Source organism: Anarhichas minor, unplaced genomic scaffold (assembly GCF_050575085.1).
Source record: "Anarhichas minor isolate MPS153535 unplaced genomic scaffold, ASM5057508v1 ptg000041l, whole genome shotgun sequence".
In the NCBI taxonomy this organism is placed as follows: domain Eukaryota; kingdom Metazoa; phylum Chordata; class Actinopteri; order Perciformes; family Anarhichadidae; genus Anarhichas; species Anarhichas minor.
Genome location: NW_027466487.1, coordinates 91,816 through 110,194, shown reverse-complemented (window position 1 = coordinate 110,194; position 18,379 = coordinate 91,816). Strand labels below are relative to the sequence as shown.

General features: G+C 42.1%; 1 pseudogene; it reads right to left on the bottom strand.

Annotated features, from left to right (window-relative positions):
• Positions 1-583: 583 nt before the first annotated feature.
• LOC142969715 (F-actin-uncapping protein LRRC16A-like) lies at positions 584-18,155 on the bottom strand (annotated as a pseudogene).
• Between the last annotated feature and the right edge of the window lie 224 nt (positions 18,156-18,379).

Below are 18,379 nucleotides of genomic sequence, written 5' to 3'. Positions count from 1 at the left end.
AGCCACATCATGCAGTCTCACACATGTAGACTCAGGAGTCAAGACTCAGTGTTACTGGTTATCTTCACTTTCTCCACTCCGTGCACCAACAGTCTTTCACACAACTTGACAGAAACACAGCCAGCTGCTTCTGAAATACGAAACAGAAAACAAAAACAGAGAGAGGAGGTGTCCATATGATTTCCTTCCATCAGGATATGGCATATTTCAAACTAAAAGTAATGTTTCAGTTTTGGGACTTTGACTGTAAATCAAAGCAGTTGTTGACATCAGACACTAGATTAACTACATACAGAAGGAACAGTGTTATTTCCGAGCCATGATTAGTGACAAAAAAACCAAAATCTCATCATAATCCTTCAAAGAGACATCCATAGACGTCACAGGAAAAGGTGCACCAGTAAGACTTTTGGCTGTGACTAAAATAACTCTTGCATGGTACAACAAAATACAAGTTGTGCCCTTTTCACACTGGGCATAAAGAGTGAGGTCTGGTGTACATTTAATGTTTAATGTTGGAGCACAGTTTGGCACACAACAACTAGATATAATGATATATATCATTGATATAATGAAGCATTAGTTGGATCTCACATTCAGGTATTTATTCAACAGAAATGAGACAGATTATCATGTTTATGACGTGCGACAAGTGTTTCTGTCATCCCTTTGTATGACTGCAAAGTTGATTGGATAAGGGTTTAAACAATATGCTTTGACAATATAGCATTCTATCCTTTCAATTTGGGTTATTTCCCTTGACTGACGTGAGGCGTCCATGTTTGTTTGTTTTTTAAGGAAAACTTTCAGAACAATTTTTCAGAGTTATTATTACAACTTGGATGTCGATGGTATTTGTAAGTTAACTGGTAATTATAGTAACCCCAATATGAGATGAATGCAGTATAATTTAATGCAAAGGCTAAATGTCTGTCCCAACCGCTTTTTCTAATATTAGTGAAACTGCATGTTTATAATTCAAAGCAAAAAATCCAACGCTAAGGGTACAATCTGTAGAGGTATTAGTTGACACACAATCTGAATTTTTTTAACCGTAACCAATTAATCAGATGAATGATTTTGAACATGATTTTAGAATCTGTATGCTGACTGTGTAGCAGTGTGAAAAGGGCATTTCTCGCTGTTAAAAGACAAAGATGAGGCCTGAGACCAATGTGTGTCGTCGTCGTCGTTGTTGTTGTGTAGCGTTCAGGTCCTGAAAACGCTACATACAGACTAGCCTACAGGTCCCTGTGGTCAAAATCCAGCTACCCTCTGTGCACTTTTCCTTCAGGCACTGTTTTCTCAATCGTTTTCTAACAAATGCCAACTCCTTATCATTTAAAGTTCAAAACTTGTCTTTGGACAGAATAAATTGAAAGTGAACTGAATTTGAAATCCCTGAAGGTCAAGTCTGAAGTGTTTGAAGGCTGGAGTTCCCTCAGTGTGCCGCTTTCACACAAAGATAAGACAAAATAGCTTCTGAAATTGAAAGCAAATGTCAGTGGTTTCCATGTTACCTTCAAGCAGATTATTATACACAACATTACATACATAACATTATAACATCCTGTTTTTGAGTAAGCTTTCATTGGACCATCGGCACACCAGGTAGTGCTACCAGAAGTGAGGAATTAATCTGTCTTTAAGAGCAATTCAGAGTATGTGTGACAGAGTTTAGCAATGATCTATATTCTCATTTGTTTTGACAAGTTCCAGCTAGACATAATGCTGTTTTCTTTTTCTTTACCATAAAGCACCACAGACATGTTTATGATGGGCCTCTGTATTGCTCTTTAATGACAGACACATACTCCTTTCCCCCACAAACAGCAGAAAAAAGACATCCGCAGTTTAAAGGTATCATGATACAGTAAATGTTTTTTTTTTTTTTTCTCACAGTGTCTAAACACAGAACAGTGTTAGTTAACAGTGCTGAAGCCGTATGGATTGGTGATCAGTGATGTTATAGTGCACCACAGTCCTCTCAAAGCAACACTTCATATGGTTACTCCAACTCTCCCACACAGAGACAAACAAGAGTTCAGACGGGATGTTTGATGTAGTCTCCTCTAAGGGACTTGTGGTTTTGCTGTTAGATAAGCTACATCAAATGTGTATTTCTGATTTATGGTGGGCTGAGATTCTCAGCTGAACCTGTATTTTCCTGAAAAAAAAAAAGATGAATTGCATAATGGATTCAGTCACCTCTGAAGTCCGGAGAAAAGTAACTTGCACATACTGATAATAGCATATAGAAAAATCTATACAAATATATAGAAGGAAACGAATGCCATTGGGTCCTGGTCTGGTTGTATGTTTGAGATCAAGTACAGTACAGTGATCCTGATATTATTGTTACATGTGTTTGGTCCCTGGGAGAAGAGCTATTAGACAAGGAAAGAGAATTTTTTTTTAATGTCCACTCATATTTTCACAGTCTCTCTCTCTCTCTCTGTCTTTTGCACAAAAAGTCTGCTGGTTCCTGGAAGCATCTTTTTTTTTTGTGGTTTACAAACGTCATTCAAGATTCAGTAGTCATTGGCTGAAGATGCTTGAAAACTTCAGGAACCGTTTCCTCAAACCCTGAAAAGGTTATTTTTTGAGAGACATGAGATTTTCACCTGACGGCAGAGAGTAGGAATGAAAAAAGGAGAAAAGGCCGTCTGTGAGGAGGAAGCTCTTAGGAGACTTAGCACAGTTTGGTTTACTAGGTGACAAGTTGTGACTAAAAAAAGATTACAGAGGATATTACCCCAAGTGTTAATATCATTAGTTTTATCTTGTCATAGACAACCAAACTTGAATTTGAAACGGTGTATTGCATGACACTACAGCAGGTCTTCCTGCAAACCAAAGAGGATTTGTACTTTGCGGTCAGACAAAACCTACAGGTACAACCGCTAATATAAATGAAAACATATCAATTAATGATTATTGATTATAGTCCTCCTTTAGTTGCTTTTCTAAAAGGAAAACATGTGAGACTTGTCAACAGGTTTTTGCTGTGAATTTCTCTTACTCATATTAAAATAAAGTCTTTGTCTGCCTCCTCCCCAGAGTCTGAGGACTTTTTGCCCGCTGCCTTGTCCTTGTCTGGGTTTGGAGATTGGTCCTTGGTCTTGAAGGAGCCATGATCCTCAGAGTTGGTACGGAGACGGCTGGGTCGCTGAACAGAGTCCGACACAAACCCCGCCCTCACTAAAAAACAAGAGAGGGAGAAGATGAAAATGACAGCAAGTGTTGACAATGCTTAGAATAAGGGGAAGATAGGGGAAGAGAAAAGAAAGGTGAGGAAGAGAGGGAAATTGTTGAAACTACACATTTTGTTTAAATATATCTGATATTACGTATACTGCTACAGTTTCTTCATCAGAGGGTGACGACCGCATCGTACGTTGTTGTACGTTACAAGAGGTAGTGGAGCAGTCTTCTGTGCATGTGTAGAACGCAGGCATCGAGCACAGACAGAACAACTACGCATACGCAGCTCTTAGTGTCCGTTTTGGAGGATAACCGAGGCTTTACAGCAATAAGTGATGTAAAGCGCAACAATTCACCCTTATCTTTGCGAGCAATCTGCTGCCAAAAACGTCTTAGTAAATGTGCAAAGGAGTGCACGATTACAACTGTAGCAGAAACAATGGATTCTTAGATATACAGCACAAGTTGTAAACCTTTATTAAGGATATACAGATTGTTATCCCTTCGATTGACTGATAATCGTTTAAGAATATTTCCCTACTCTCTGCCCAAAGCATGCTGGGATAGAGTACTTAAAAGGGATTCTGCTCCACACTGCCACTTCACTATTCTTGATCGTCTTCTTCAACATGCAAAAGGAACTAAACATTCCCTTGTGTATACCGCCACCTAATGGCTCTCGATTGACTCTGTAATGATCTGCATCTGACGCATATGGTCATATATGTACAGTGCTTTCAGACAAGGGAGGACAATGTGCAAGTCTTTTTTTTTTTAAACGTTTCTTATAAAGCCCTGAATGCTTTCATGTCCTACATTTATTGTTCCAGCATCATTAAATCTCTAATAAGTAGGAGCAAAGGTTTTTTTCTGGTTAAAAAATGTGTTGTTGTCCAAGAATCCATCTGATGGCGCAGATGTTTTGACATTGCACTTTCTGCACTGAGCAAACAGAAACTACATCCTCTAGCTTTTAAGTCTCTGGAATTATTCAATATGCATATGGTTAAAACGCTGATTTTATTAAAGTTCTATTGATGATACAAAAAAAACAAAAAACTAAGCAGCCAGTGCTTTCAAAAGAAGTTGTCCTTTGCTTAAGAGCAGGAATTAAGCTCATCAACATGAATCAGATGTGTGTGCCTCTGACAGGGCCCAGAGGGCGTCACTGATAACGTTGAGTAAAGAAAATGAAGGGAGGAAGAGCAGAGAGAAGAAAGGGAGACCAAAGGAGAGGACATAATGTATAAAAACATCAGAGGGAAAGGAGCATAGACAGTCATAAATCACCAAGTTGCCGGGCTGCCTGTTACATAATACTGCTGTCACAACCTGACAGTGACATCAAACATCTATCAGTCTGTCTAGGCCCTAGATAATTCCTCTAGATTCAAGGGGAAATCTGCTCTGGCCAAAGGACAGGTTTCAGGTGAAGGAGAAAAAAAAAAGATACTCAGAGATTTTGACAGACAGATTTTGTGACCCACCATCCTGAGTGGTTTTGTTCGTAGAGCCTCCTGACTGCAGACTGTTCTGGCCCTCTTTGTCTTTCTCTGACACCGTCCTCTTCAGCGTTGGAGGAAGAACTGTGGCTTTAGGAGACACGCCACCACTGTTTGGGGAATCTGAGCTCTCATCTGTCAGGAAAAACATATTATCAGCTTATAACAAATATGGTCTCATCCGTCAAACAATCTGACAGGAAGATTAACAACTGAACCACTGCAGCAACAATCCTCTCAGTAATGTGGACATAAACAGTGTGGTAATCAGATCCAATGCTTGTACCTATGCTCCTGCTGGTGCTGCTGGTCCTTGGCTTATGTGGGATGGAGGGTCGGGCAGCCAGGGCAGGCTTCGCTCCCTGTGGCACCGGTGGTTTGGGACTTACTGGCCCCCCAGGAGAACTCGAGGAGGACGTAGCCCTGAGACGAGAGGCCTTGTCAGGCTTCGTCTCGCCACGAGGAGGTGCCTTGTCAGGCTTCGTCTCGCCACGAGGAGGGGTCTTCTCTGGAGAACCAGTCGGAGGATCTGATTTATTAATTGAGCCACTGGGAGAGCGGCTTTCTGAGACGATGGGCTGGGGCTTGGCTGCTGGCACATGCATAAAAATAAATTAAAATCATGCACACAATGATTTTCATGTACCATATGGGTATGAAACCAGACACTAAAACAGGAACGTGATCCACTAATAATCCACTAAAACCAGCTGCAGGTCTGCTTGAGTCACTAACTGTTGAGTTAAAAGTTTTGTTTTCTTCCTATGTTTATCTCAACAGAAAAAAACTCTCACCTGTTGCATTGCTGTCAGGTCTGTCGGGGCTGGAAGACTAGAGGAGACACAAGGACAAAATATTGTATTACGATATTCACGAGTGTAGAACGTTCTTGTTTTGATTCAGTGCAGTGGTGAAGTGATTATACAAACTGAACAGGCAAGTGTCAGCAAGACATCTTAAAGTCTCTTGAAGGTCTTTAGTATCATCAGATTATCTTTACTCTGCAATAATGCCCCCCCCCCCCAAAAAATCCCTTGCATTAAAAAAAGCCCTCTCCTTCTCAAAGTCCTGGGCTGAATTTCAGTCCCAGTAGTGACCATCTTTTTGAGTCTGGTATATTTTACACTTTGCAGTCAGTTTTATATACAGTATATTTGGAGTTTCAAGCTTTTATTGTTGACTGTACGTGTAAAGCAAAGCAACATTCAAACAGGAGGTGGCGCCTTTGTGTTAGAAAATGCCCACACACCCAAGCTCTGTATTAAGTAGTCTCCTGAATAGGTCTCTCCATTACACCTGTATATATACACACACACACACACACACACACACACACACACACACACACACACACACACACACACACACACACACACACACACACACACACACACACACACACACACACACACACACACACACACACACACACACACACACACACACACACACACACACACACACACACACACACACACTTTTCTCGCTTGTCTTCAGCACTGAACACTTAGAGCACTTTGTCCCCAAAACTAAAATATTTAAAGAAGCATCCCTCTATATCTCACTGCCATACCACTTTACTTTTGAAGTTTATCTTTTACTGTCATGTTATTTTGACATTCATTTTACAGAATTGGCTTAAAATAGACTATTTCATTTTTTTATTATTAAATAAATAAATGGAGCATTACTAAAACACCCCTTTTTTTCTACAGGTGGAAGGCTTAACTTGAGTTCAAAGATAATCACTTTTGAATCTCTTGCAAAACTGAGCTTGAATTCTTTCATTAACTTAATTTGATCATATTACAGTAGGGTTTCTCCTTTTTATTGCAGTTTATTAGTGTCACTCTCTTTCTTGTTGACTTTCTTTTGTGCCGTGTTTGTTTTTGCGATGGTTTGCAAAAGTGAAAGGAAGAGCACCACTATCATCTCTTCCATGTTGAAGACAGCTCCAAAAGAAGCAGGTAATTCAACCTTGAGTTGAGTTTTTTTATCAACTACATTTTGCAACTACAACCTCACTTTGTAACTGCCTTGCAAGTTACGACCCAAAACAGATGTTGCAGGATAAGGATATTCTGTGTTTGATTATGGGGGGCATATTCATCTTGTCCTATGAAATTAAAATCAGGCACAAGACATTTGCCACATGGTGGCGTCTCCCATCAGTACCTTACTTTTCCCTTATTCTTGTATCTTTTGCTTTTTGAAATCACACCGCCTCACCTTGTGTGCTCTCCTCTCCTGCTTGGCCTTCATCTCTGCGAGGAGGCCGCTGCCCATCATTTGCAACCCTTGGTACCGCCGGCCTCCCTGAGGGCTGCCCCTGCCGTCCGAACACTCCCAGGGCTCGTCCATGGAGTCTGGCGTCCTCAGCTCCTCCGAGCGGTCTGAGCTGCTGCTGTAGTCTGTGTGCTGGGAGCGGCTGGAGGCGTCTCTGCAGGAGGGACAGGAATTATTAGGGTATCAGGGGCCGACTGGTACATTCAGAGGTACTGTGAAATCTGTTGTTCTATAACAAGAAAATATTCATCTGTACCTGGACTTTGGCTCAGGTGCTGGCCTTTGGTGAAGAGGGCTCCTCAGGGATGGAAGCCGCCGTCGAGGCTACAGTGGCTGAGGATGTACCTGAAGCTGGATTGGTCGCCTGGTTTTTCTCTGACTTACCCGAAACTGGGGGGGGGGGGGGGGGGGGGGGTCGTCTGATTTTTTTCTGATTTGTCCAATTTATCTGCTTTTTCGGATTTGGTGGAACGTTTGATGAGGTTGAGGAATCCTCCTTTACTCTTCTTCTTCTCTCCATCATGAGATTCTGAACTCTTGGAACGTCTGAGAGGAGACAGAACGAGAGACAAAAAAGTATTAAATAATTAATACATAATAGTAAAATATAAATATTAGAAGCAAGTATAGTTGAATACATCTATACTGGAATACATATTCAGACAGTCCTTCATGACAAAACTCTAAATGAAGCATGATCCTCACTTGGAGTCCATCCTGGTGACTTTTGTGGAGAAGAACTCGTCCACACCCTCGTCCACCCTTCCCATTAGGCCGTTCTGCTCCCCATCCTGAGATGGAGCACTGTTGATTTGCTGAAAGAGGAAGTTGAAGGATCTGGTACCATGTCTGGAAATGAACTTTAAAAATCCATACAAAGCAGCTGAGCTTTACTCACAGGTATTTTGCTGGAGTGCTTTTTCTTGTTCCTTCGTGGTCGCAGTTTGGTGAAGTGCTGCAGCTTTTTTTCCTCCTCGGACGGCAGCTCCACCATCCCTCCTGGCGGTCGGTGCTCCAGTTTTGGCAGGACCTGAGATGGAGTAGGTGGAGTTTGAGATGAAGTTGATGCTTCGTCCACATGGATAGGGACGTCTTCCAGGGCCTTGTCCAGGTCAAACGCCATCTCTGTGGATTAGACGGTCATTAGAAGGTTCATTGTAGATACACATTGAATATTCAAGAGTACTTCCTTCCACGTGTCATCAGGTAGCACAAGATTGAGGAATTATTTGAAAGACCAAAGGCAGAATGATTAAAACCAGCCACCCTGATCCATCCGCTTTTTATATTATCAAGCAGAAAGATAATGTACTATTTGATTCTAATACAGCTAAATGTCACGACATATAAATAAAAAAAATATAATATACTGCTTACCAAAGGCACGAGACACTGGCCGAAGCATTCTGCTGTGGATGCTCTTCCTCTTGGATTTTGGAGTCATCTGAAAGAGGCGCACAGAATCAAATAAAATTTCTGGTAATTGTTAACAAATTGTCCAAGTCATTTCTATCACTCAAGACCAGTAGAGCTTTTAGTACTGTCAAACATCATGAAATTGATCAGCTAACTCTGTGGCTATTTGGGATTCTGTCCACATCTTATTTTAACTACACTAGATTTCATAGTTTGTACTAAGACCAGACATCATCATGTAATTATTAACAAATTCTAGAGTTACTTATTATGTTTTTTTAGACGGTACTTATTATGATGTTGCATATTATATTGTGCTGTGATCCACATTTACAAGGTGGTGATGACGCACATAGTGCATTGAGTGGAGAGAAACAGTGCAATGTGGCTGGATGCATAACAAAAAAGTTAATTTTCAAATATCAGTATTCAACTATGTTAAATAATTTGGAGAGTGAGTGAGGAAGTAATAGATAAATGCGTCCTACGATACTCGTAGTGTAGCTTTTCTACACCATCTTTAAAATACATCACCAGGATTAAATATTAAAATACGTGAGGCTCTTTGTGTTGTAGCACAGAGAAATGTGAAGCAAGCCGGCGCAGCAACGACAGACAGAAAAGGAAAAGAGCAGCGTGAGCAGAAAGTGAATTGAAAAGAGAGTTTAGAGGGACAGTCGAGAATTACTTACACTGGTGCAGCACAAAATCTCCATGGAGCAAAGGTGGAAAGAGAAGGAAGAACAGAGGAAAAGAAGATTGAAGAGGAAGAAAGACAACACATAGTAAAGCCTAGTGAAGACAAAAGAAAGATAGCTGGTGTTCTTGTAAAAGTAGAGGTGAATAGGACAGAGAGGGATATAAGATGAAAAGAGGGGCAAGACACCAGAGAAACAGACAGGACCAGAGACCGAAGAACATGCAGCTTCCTGTTGACTGCAGCCTGCATTTACTGTACATCCCAACTCACACACATTATTACATCAACACAAAAATCAACAAAACAAACGTGGTGAAAAGCAACCGTTCCAAGGGTTGACTACATTTGAAAGAGTGGTAGGTGATGAGGAAACAATAAGACTCAGGTACGTCTCCACACACACACATATCTGCCCTCATAGAGTACAAATGAACCAACCTGAAATGCCAACTATAAAAGCAAAACAGGTTTTTAGCATTTTGCAAAAAGTTCTGTTCTGATATTTACTGAACATCGAGACAATTCTTTAAATTAATAGTAAATTCTATCCTCAATTGTCTTTGGCAAATGTAGAGTAGCCAAGGTCTATTTTTTTCCAGTAGAGGGTGGTATTAGGTTGTAGTTTGCGTCATACAACTAAATCGAACATTTAATTAATAAATGTAATTTGAGTCGCATGAAAAACACGAGGTGCCTAGATAATAATACATGAAATAAATCACGGACAGTTAAAACACACGGTTCCACCCACGCCTACCATGCATGTCTCTAGATCCTCCAGCCTCTCAGCCTCCAGTATCTCGGTCGATGCTCTTTTAGGAATCTTTTCCTCCGGGACGTCCAGATCCACAGACTCCTGCTGCACCAAGGGGCGACCTCGCCGCACCAGGTGGTCTGCCTGGTAGGAGGAGAGGAAACCGGGAGCAGAGGTGAAGATGTGGATATAATTGGCAAGAATGGTAACGGAGAGATAAGGAGAGGTAAGATGGAATGTGAGGAATTGACAGAAATGGAGGATAAAAAACAGATATAAATGAGTTTCAGAGAGATTTACATATGTTACAGCAATTTAGAGGGCAAGTTATCAGCCATTGTTAATGAATCAATGAGCCAGTTGAGAGCTTTGTTGACTTTAATCTTACCAGAGTAAGTTGTGAAGTGGAAAGAGCCTCCAGAATCTCACGTGGTTGACACCCACTGGTCTCAAACCACATCCCAAATAATGTCATTTTGTATCCCTTTTAAACAGCATGTTGGGAACCTGTTAAAACTGTGTTTGCTCTAAAAACACATTTCACATGATGACATCCGTCACTATAATCACATGTTTTAAAGAAATGGACTTACGTTTATGGTTTTAATATTGCTTCAGCACCCCCTGCTGGTTTAAATTAGTAAATTATGTGATTGTGGCATTATAAATATCTGAGAAAAATTGCTGACATCAGGTATTACTTTTATTGTCCTTGCCCCGAATTTTTATCATTCAAATCTTACTGGAAAAATGTATTTTACCACTTTGATTGTTTCACGGATGTCAAGGTCAGCACAGTCCTTAATATCTATTATGGCTTCTTCTGGGGATCCACCAAAGAGCACATGCAGGATAGCTGGGCTGAGTCCTCCAAGGCATGGCCCATTATGGAGGAATGAATGACCAAGCATTCGGCCAGCAGCAACAAAGAAGTCACTCTCCAAAAGGTAATGCCAAGTGGAGGGAATCAGATGATCTTGTTCCCCCTCAAAAAGAAGAGTTCCTCCTGGTACTTCAATTAAAAGAGAAAAGTGAAAGAACATTGATAGTGCAGAATGTAAAGGACATAGACATTCAAACTTTCATACAGAATTAGTAAGGAAATATCAATCAGCCACTGAATACTTTGGGTGATCCTGTAGAAACCTACAGGGCCACAGCAGCTGCGTCACATTTGTTTGTTTTTTTAAGGTTTTAGGTATTTTCTACAAACCAAACACAGAGCCTGATAGCTGACAACCAGCCGTCAGCCAAAGTGAATATTCACTTAAAAGTCATCTCAAAACCATACTGAAGTTTGGACATGATGCTTGCAAAGAAATGGCGAGTCACGTCATCACCAATTGCTGGATCTCCTGAAAAAGCAAAATACACAGTACAGACATCAGTTAAATGAATAGATGATAATTTTTTACCTTTAGTTTTGCGTGTGTAACCAATTTACCCTCGAGTGTGCATGTCAAGGGGCAAGCCCACTCAACATTAGCCATCTTATAAAAAGAAAGGACTGTCCTCTGCACTGTCTCCAAGATCCATGGTAAGATATAATGATTTTCTAGTTGCATGCTGGCTTAAAATGTCTTCTTTGAATCTCTTTGCTGCTTCACTGGGATTTGAAAGAATTTTCCAATCTAAAAATAGTTTTTAAATTATTCCAATTAATACTGGATGAGTTGATATGTAGAGAGCAACAATTTATTGGAATAAATGATGTAACACACCATTTGGCGACTTCGTGTTGTTCCAGAGATTTTGAGCAACTCAAATCCTCCCCCTTGTCTGAGTTTTGGATATGCCTCTAAAATAAATTCTCTAAAGTCATCTGGATCAGTACGACTACCTGAAAATAGAAGATAATAATACAAACAATCGATCTAACTTGAAATATAATAACGTTTAATGTTTTTGAAAGGTAACTTGATTCAAGAAAAATACGTCTGTCCATCATGATGCCTGACTTACCTCGGAATGCAAGACGTTTTTCCCCTAGTCCTGCAGCAGCAAGTCCATCTCTGGCTTATCGGTTTGTCCTCAATACAACAGAAAGAGTGAGTGTACGAATGAAGTCGTGCAGGCGCAGCAACAGTTCGCCTCCTTCTCCCTCTAATGCAGGGGTCACCAACCTTTTTGAAACTGAGAGCTACTTCAAGGGTACTGAGTAGTACTGAGTAGTACGAAGGGCTACCCGCGTTCAAACCTCTAGTCTGGGCCTTTTCGGTCGGATTGTGTTGCCTCGCCTCTACCCCCGCCACCCCTGAGTTGTTGCCCCGCGGCCTGTTCCGAGGATTTACGGACCTGACGACGGGGTGCGCTCGCAGCTCGCGTCTGGCACCAACGGGATGCGCCCGCCATTCAGAACCTGAAAACCTAGTGTGGTCCGCCAGCCTCGTCCCGGCTGTCCGCCGTGCGCCTCCGGGTACCCAACTCTTAACTCTCTGCAAGCGTTTTTGATTAAAAAAAGAACAACAACTACAATTTTAGACGGAGCTCCATAATGACTAGTGCTATTTTTAGAACATGTCTTGCGGGCGACTCACTTGGTCCCTGCGGGCGACAGGGTGCCCGCGGGCACCGTGTTGGCTACCTCTGCTCTAATGTATGGACCAGACGGTCTAGAAACCTCGGCTAGAATCAAGTGAAGAGGATAAGCTATAATCAGAGAATAAGGACGTTGCAGAAGACGCATGTTGGCTAACGATATCATCGCACAATTTACAGGAATGCGATCTGACGCACAGCATGAATAAATAAATCACTCATCACCGGCGATAGTAATTTAGTCTACACAAGGGATTTAGCATGGAAAACATCCCGCAGCGGGTCTGCCAGCGGCCGCCCGGTCTCCGAATGGCCACAGCTGGCGCATAGAATGACTCAAGATTCTCAAGATGAAAGGCAAAACAGACTCTAGAACGGCATGACGTCACAAAGAGATGAAAGGCACAATCATTTGTCCAGATCAAAGGCAAAGAAACTATAAAGCCTACCTACCCCAGACTTTGTCCACAGTTATTGAGAACTTTCAAGACACACAGTACAGCTATTTATTCCTTCCTTATTTGAATAAATAAATATGAATCCGGCACAAATTAATCAATTTAGGGAGCGTCAAATGTTGAATCAGCAGGTCCGAATTAATAACCTTGAGCAGCAGCTAAAGGTAGCTAAGGATGACAATGATGTTAAGTCGGCCCAAATCAATGACCTTGCGCAGCAGCTAAAGGTAGCTAAGGATGACAATGATGTTAAGTCGGCCCAAATCAATGACCTTGCGCAGCAGCTAAAAAGAGCTAAGCAGGGAGCTAAGGATGACAATAATGTCAAGTCGGCCAAAATCAATGACCTTGAGCAGCAGCTAAAGAGAGCTAAGCAGGGAGCTAAGGATGACAATGATGTCAAGTCGGCCAAAATCAATGACCTTGAGCAGCAGCTAAAGAGAGCTAAGCAGGGAGCTAAGGATGACAATTATGTCAAGTCGGCCAAAATCAATGACCTTCAGCAGCAGCTAAAGAGAGCTAAGCAGGGAGCTAAGGTTGACAATGATGTCAAGTCGGTCAAAATCAATGGCCTTGTGCAGCAGCTAAAGAGGGCTAAGCAGGGAGCTAAGGATGACAATGATGTCAAGTCGGCCAAAATCAATGACCTTGAGCAGCAGCTAAAGAGAGCTAAGGTTGACAATGATGTCAAGTCGGCCAAAATCAATGGCCTTGAGCAGCAGCTAAAGAGAGCTAAGGTTGACAATGATGTCGAGTCGGTCAAAATCAATGGCCTTGTGCAGCAGCTAAAGACAGCTAAGCAGGGAGCTGAGGATGACAATGATGTCAAGTCGGCCCAAATCAATGAGCTTGTGCAGCAGCTAAAGAGAGCTAAGGTTGACAATGATGTCAAGTCGGCCCAAATCAATGAGCTTGTGCAGCAGCTAAAGAGAGCTCAGCAGGGAGCTAGGCTTGACAATAATGTCAAGTCGGCCCAAATGAATAAACGTGGGCAGTTTCTAAAGTGGTCTAAACATGACAATGATGTCAAGTCGGCCCAAATCAATGGCCTTGAACCGGAGCTAAAGGGAGCTAAGGATGACAATGATGTCAAGTCGGCCCAAATCAATGACCTTGAACAGGAGCTAAAGTGGTCTAAGTGTGACAATGATGTCAAGTCGGCCAAAATCAATGTCCTTGAGCAGGAGCTAAAGGTGGGTAGGCATGACAATAGTGTCAAGTCGGCCCAAATCTATGGCCTTTCGCAGCAGCTAAATACAGCTAGGCAGGAAGCTGATGACAATGATGTCAAGTCGGCCAAAATCAATGACCTTGAGCAGCAGCTAAAGAGAGCTAAGCAGGGAGCTAAGGATGACAATGATGTTAAGTCGGCCCAAATTAATAACCTTGAGCAGGAGCTAAAGTGAGCTAAGCAGGGAGCTAAGAATGACAATGATGTCAAGTCGGCCCAAATCAATGACCTTGTGCAGCAGCTAAAGAGAGCTCAGCAGGGAGCTAAGGATGACAATGATGTTAAGTCGGCCCAAATTAATAACCTTGAGCAGGAGCTAAAGTGAGCTAAGCAGGGAGCTAAGGATGACAATGATGTTAAGTCGGCCCAAATTAATAACCTTGAGCAGGAGCTAAAGTGGTCTAAGCATGACAATGATGTCAAGTCTGAAGAGAGCCTCTTGCCGGCTCCAGCTGCTGAGACTCGGACCACACAGTGGTTTCGCTGTGCCAAAGGTATACTGAAAGCAGGATTGTTTGTTGGCATCGCTGTCGTTGGAGTGGGAATAGTGAGCACTTTAATGGGTCAGACTGGAGTGTGCAACCTGTCAAGGCCCATATGATGATTAGCACAAAGATAACATGTTGTGAGTGTGATGCCCACCAATGTGTTGTCACATTGTTATGCATTTTGTTTTCATGCACAGCCAATATGTTATAAAGTGAGCACACTTGTTTATTCCAGCAATAGTTTTATAAGTGACTGACCTAGTGGGAACAATGATGTTGCCACTAAAGCCACTAGAAGACACTGTACTCCAGAGAAAGCTAGCACGACGTGAAGAGCGAAGCAGGATGTGAAATCCTTCTTTTCAAGTGACCAAGCGTTCAGGAGAGAACTGCAAGGCTAATAATGTTTAGCATTTTAAGACCATCCTACAGTTATAGATTCTGTTATCCTTCAAGTTCGAGACTTTCTATCCATCTTTAACTTTTTATCTCATAACTTTCTGTCTCATAACTTTGACTTTCTATCTGATAATTTCGACTTTCTATCTCATAACGTTGTACCTCCCCTAGGCCACTGCATAGCCTGGGGTAGCTTGACTTTAGGGTCGCCATGTCTATGCTGTCAACACGAATGAGTAAGGGCCACTATGGCTGGCAACAATGGCATGCGCAGGTTTTTGACCACATAGACCTTTGCCATGGTTTGCTTGGCTCCTATCCTCAGCAGCAGTCTAGTGAACCCCAACACATCTAGAGGAATCCGTCCTGGACCAAGTAAAGGCTTCTCTGCCTTCTGGAGCACAGTCTGCTGTGCATTGGAAAGAATGCTCTTAAAACAGACTGTTTTAAAACAGTGACATCCGCTCCGGTGTCAAGTTTGAAAGTGAAAGTTTTGTCCTTAACGTCTATATCAACAGTCCATGGATCAGCATCAGATGTCACAGAGCTGAGAAAGAAACTCTCCTCCTCTTCCTCAAGACCAAGCACGGCTTTACCAGCAAGGCACACACGCTGGTAGTGACCTTTTATTCCCACAGGAACGGCACTCTGCATCCTTAGCAGGGCACTCGTTTTCAGGGTGGGGCATACCACCACATCTGTAACACTGGGAGCTCTTTGGACTTGTACTCTGAGAGCTGTGTGGCTTTGCGACATTACTTTTGAATTTGCCGAATTTAGGCTTTTCCTTTAGCTGTCTGCCTATTATCTGATATAATCAATGTGTTGTAATTTCATTGAATGTGTTGTAATTCTGTTATGACATCTATTGCACTTATGTCCATCATGGGAGAGGGATCCCTCCTCTGTTGCTCTCCCACAGGCCTCTTCCTTTTTTTACCCCGTTAAAGGTTTTTTTTGGGAGAGTTTTTCCTGTTCCGATGTGAGGGTTCCGGGACAAGAGGATGTCAAATGTGTACATATTGTAAAGCCCTCTGAGGCAAATTTGTAATTTGTGATTTTGGGCTATACAACAATTAATTGAATTGAATTGAATATCCATCTGTTTTCTCCAATTACAGGCTCTACCAACAACCATCACTGCTGCTGCCTCCACCTGCAGATCCTCGCAGACACCTGCCGCCTGAACCTTCACCTGCAGCCATCAACCTCGGCCTCCACCTGAAGACGCTACCAGATGACTCTAGCTCCACCTGAAGCCTCCTCCATCAACCTGCACTGCTGCCTCCTCTCCTATTGCCATGTGAAGACCATAGAGGAACAGCAAGGACCAGAGACACACTCGTAAATATCACCTCTCAGATAACAAACAGAAACATAGCTGTGTCATAATAACATGTCTGGGCTGAAGAAGTAAAGCTGCCTTTCTGTTTACATCCTTCTTCTCCTCACAGCTATTTCCACACATTGACTGACTGTGATGCTGAACTTCATGGACCAGAGAGCGCTCTTCTTCCTCCTCAACTCAAGGTAGAGTTGATCAGCCAGATGTTCAGCAGTGTGAGATATTTGGTAGTGTCTCAGTGTGCAGCTGTGCTTCTTCAGCTCATCTGATTTTTTTTAATGGAGGGTTGGTGATGCGTGTTATTTCAATACAACACATGTTCTTTGTGGTTTCCTCCAGACCCTGTTGGACTTCACATCCAGATCCACAAGGAGCTGATAGAGAGCCGATGAGGACGATCCCTTCTACCAGAGCTGTGTACCAGAGATGCTTTGTCCTCCTCCACATCCTGCACATTCGCCACCGACTCCTGCTGCTCCTCTCCCAAACTGAGAGCGCCCCTCCCTGTCTCAGTTCCACCACCGCCAGATTAGTGGAAGTCTGAAAGATGCAGAGACGGCCAGTTAGCTCGCTCTGTTACTGTGCACGTGTAAACCTTTTCACTGTTGCTCAATAAATGTCCATCATTCTCTGCAGTCATCAGATCAGTCGTTTGTGTCCACAAGAGTTAACATAAACAGACACGTTCATATTAGAGATCATAGTCAGTTTTTTTTATGTTTTTACTTCAGTTTACCAGCAGATATTTTTACTTTATTTTTACTTTCTGATAAATGAGTTGATACAAATTATTTATTGGTTAAAAATGCTTACGTTTATCACTGTAAAATAATAAATGTCTTTCATATATGAAATTCATGTCTTTAATGCTTTATAAGCACAATCATAACACATTATAATGTATGTGCCGTCTTACCACCTAATAACCTCAGGATGGCGCCACAGCTACGGTTATTTGTTTCTAGGTGTGTAACATCACGTATTCGTATTAAACCGTTCGGTACGAGGCTTATAAACCGAACAATAATACTAGTGCATTTGGAAAATGCAGAAGTAAATATAAAGATTTCGGTGGAGACACCGGTCTGTCTGTCTGTTTAGTTTCCGGGTCAGCGCCTGACCCCGGAAGCAAAACAAAACACAGCTGAGGCACGTATGTTCTGCGAGGCTATGCTAAACTAGCTTAGTAAGGAAAACAACACGCACAAACTCACGCCACATTCTCCCCGCAGCGTTTAGGCAGCTGTTCCCAACTGATTCAAACAGGGCTAAGCAATCGCCACACAATCCCCATTTCTCCAGACCATCATTCTTGTTTGTAAAAGAAAACAGCCCAAACAGATTCAATTGTCCGGACCCTAAACCCACGCAGGACGGTATGCTTCGTAATTAACGGACAATGCATATGGTCAAAATCTATGTAATTACCACAATGACAAGAGCGAACTCACAAGAACCAGTCACATATATTTACAACAAAACGTGACAAAACAATCCAGCAACGCTCACACTAAAGAGCAAGGGCCATTCAAATATTATTTACATCAGGGAACACTATCCATAAACGACACGATAGGCAAAATTAACACACTGCAGATGTAAAGAAAACAAAAGCAGTTTCACTTACCAAACGCTGTTCTATTTGTCCAGACAATCGTGGTCCTCCAGAAATCGGATGAGAAGAGCAGCAATGTCATCGGCTCTCTTGTTGCCGGGTAACATAAAGCCTTATAACAAGGCGTACTATAGGATCATCTCATCACTGGTAATCAAGGCATCACATGTATCACCTGCATTAACGTGTCACCTTTTTTTCTGGCTGGTTTCAGTGAAGTTTCTTCATGTGTGAGTCCACAAAGATTTGAGACTTGAGATAAATCCTCATATGTTAAGTTCAACTTTTACTATTTAGTTTGGATACAACTTGTTGTATTTCTTATTTCAATCACAAGATGGTGCCATCATATTTAAAGCACACACAGGTGACAAGCAGGTGATACATGGTTTGATCACCAGTGATGTGATTATATTATAGGATGCCTTGTTATGTGTGAACAT